General features: G+C 40.5%; 1 pseudogene across 1 annotated transcript; it reads left to right on the forward strand.

The window, feature by feature from the left end:
• The first annotated feature begins 915 nt into the window (after positions 1-915).
• Positions 916-1,546, forward strand: LOC117069778 (annotated as a pseudogene). The gene has a single exon (XR_004431664.1). The product of XR_004431664.1 is annotated as a 60S ribosomal protein L21-like (transcript).
• Positions 1,547-3,171: the final 1,625 nt, after the last annotated feature.

Here is a 3,171-nt window from a genome sequence, read left to right on the forward strand (position 1 = left end):
CAGCCCTGCACTCCAGCCTGGTGACAGTGAGACTCCGTCTCAAAAAAAAAAAAAGTTGGTATGTGGTTAGCCAACTGTTAGACAAGACAGCTCTAAAATTAGAATAGGCACTGCACTATAGTTGTAATTATTTCTGAAAGGTAAGAACTACTCAACTGAGGTGACATTATTAAAGATTTTCAAGTGTTTTTTTGTTTTGTTTTGTTTTTTAAGACGGAGTCTCGCTCTGTCACCAGGCTGGACTACAGTGGTGCGATCTCAGCTCACTGCAACCTCTGCCTCCCGGTTCAAGCGATTCTCATTCCTAGCCTCCAGAGTAGCTGGCACTACAGGCACGCGCTACCACACCCAGCTAATTTTTGTATTTTTAGTAGAGACAGGGTTTCAACATGTTGGCCAGGATGGTATCAATCTCCTAACCTCAAGATCCACCCACTTCGGCCTCCCAAAGTGCTGGGGTTACAGGCGTGAGCCACCACACCTGACCTGAAGTGGTCTTATACATAATTGTGGTCAATATATAATTGTGGTCCTTTATAAATATTATCTTGGCAGTATATGTGGACCCAACAAATAGAAGACTTTTTTTTTTTTTTTTTGAGACGGAGTCTCGCTCTGTCACCCAGGCTGGAGAGCAGTGGCCAGATCTCAGCTCACTGCAAGCTCCGCCTCCCGGGTTTACGCCATTCTCCTGCCTCAGCCTCCCGAGTAGCTGGGACTACAGGCGCCCGCCACCTCGCCCGGCTAGTTTTTTGTATTTTTTAGTAGAGACGGGGTTTCACGGTGTTAGCCAGGATGGTCTCGATCTCCTGACCTCGTGATCCCCCGTCTCGGCCTCCCAAAGTGCTGGGATTACAGGCTTGAGCCACCGCGCCCGGCCTTTAGAAGACATTTTTTAAAGGCTAATTAATTTGCAGTTTTGTTAATACCTGAGCTGACTGAATTGATCATGTTTTCCACTAAATTAATAAAATCAACAGACTATTTTGGCATCGTGTCATAAAGTTCACAGATCGCCTTTCCGCCAGAACCGCCATCTTCCAGTAATTCGCCAAAATGACGAATACAAAGGGAAAGAGGAAAGGCACCCGATATATGTTCTCCAGGCCTTTTAGAAAACACGGAGTTGTTCCTTTGGCCACGTATATGCGAATCTGTAAGAAAGGTGATATCGTAGACATCAAGGGAATGAGTACTGTTCAAAAAGGGATGCCCCACAAGTGTTACCATGGCAAAGCCGGAAGAGTCTACAATGTTACCCAGCATGCTGTTGGCATTGTTGTAAACAAACAAGGGCAAGATTCTTGCCAAGAGAATTAATGTACGTATTGAGCACATTAAGCACTCTAAGAGCCGAGATGGCTTCCTGAAACGTGTGAAGGAAAATGATCAGAAAAAGAAAGAAGCCAAAGAGAAAGGTACCTGGGTTCAACTGAAGCGCCAGCCTGCTCCACTCAGAGAAGCACGCTTTGTGAGAACCAATGGGAAGGAGCCTGAGCTGCTGGAACCTATTCCCTATGAATTCATGGCATAATAGGTGTTAAAATAAATAAATAAATAAAAGACCTCTGGGCTGGACAAAAAAAGTTGACTGATAAAACTTTTTCAGATCTACATAGTTACCTTATTTTTTTCCTCCAAAATACTCTTTTTTTTTTTTTTCTTTTTTTTTTGAGATGGAGTCTCGCTCTGTCACCCAGGCTGGAGTGCTGTGGCCGGATCTCAGCTCACTGCAAGCTCCGCCTCCCGGGTTCACGCCATTCTCCCGCCTCAGCCTCCCGAGTAGCTGGGACTACAGGCGCCCGCCACGACGCCCGGCTAGTTTTTTGTAGTTTTTAGTAGAGACGGGGTTTCACCGTGTTAGCCAGGATGGTCTCGATCTCCTGACCTCATGATCCGCCCGTCTCGGTCCTCCAAAATACTCTTTTGACATACTAGATTATTTGATAATATATAACAATTATACTATGATCTTACTAAAACACTATGTAAGCTAGACTTTAAGATTTTTTTGCATGGATTTAAAGACAAAAGTAAAACAGACACTCTGAAGATACTATTTGGACCTTATTTAGATACTGATTCAAACAAAAAAAAAAAAAATTTTAAAGACAGTTGCAAAAATATGAATGGATCTTTATGATTCCTGGATGTTAGGTGGTATTTGATGATATTAGGAAATTATTGGGATTTTAAAGGGTGGCCACTGGTATTGTAGTTATGTTTGTTGTTTGCTTAAGGGTCCTTATCTTACAGAAATATACTCTGGATTCCAGCCCAGGCACATTACTAGCTCTGTCTGTGGCAGGAATTTTAACAGCTGTCCTGCCTAATCACTGGATATAAAGCCACTACAAATAGGTATGAAAATTTTTTAAAAGCTAATGCATAATGCATTGTACAAATTCAACACATAACTAAATATCATGTAATCTGTTAGAATATACATGAAATTAAAGCATCAAAACTAGCTTTGGAGTTGAAACATACAGGAAGAAATCATTTTAATTTACATATTTCCAAGCTCTGCTGCACCTGAATATTCTGGAACATACAGGTCACATTTAGCCTCATAGGATAAATGTTAACATTGTCACTAGAATTTTTCAACATTGTCACTAGAATTTTTCTGGCTTACAAGAGCATTCTAGACAGAATTTTAAATATTTTCAAATATTGAAATATTTTAAATTTCTGAAATACTGTTTTAAATAGTTTGAACTGAAGGTAATCTAGGATGGGTGTTTTCTAGCACAAGAAAAATCCCATTCCCAGTAAATCTTCACCTTTGAAGGAAGATAAATAGCATTTCATGCAAGGATTCCTAAGTCACACTCAATCCAGAAAAGTAACCTGAGAGAAGGATTCTGTTTGTATGTAGCCAAATTATGCTGCTTGTTTGTAAGACATACCCACAGCACAGCCTACTGAGAAACAGATTAATGCAAAGGTCTCCTAAAACTTAGCGGGAGCATTATCAGTCAAGAAAGCTAAGTGACAGGAAAAAAAGTAAAACATAGTCCGAGACAGACTGATACTCATTCCCTTTTGATAAAATTTCTCTTACTAGATGCCAGAAAGATTCATCAAATCTAAGCAGGAAGGTTCTCACTCACTCTGAGGTTAATCCCCTTAATTAAAAATATATTTCTCTATTTTGTCATAAAACTT

Source organism: Trachypithecus francoisi, unplaced genomic scaffold (assembly GCF_009764315.1).
Source record: "Trachypithecus francoisi isolate TF-2019V2 unplaced genomic scaffold, Tfra_2.0 Lachesis_group3, whole genome shotgun sequence".
Lineage (NCBI taxonomy): Eukaryota > Metazoa > Chordata > Mammalia > Primates > Cercopithecidae > Trachypithecus > Trachypithecus francoisi.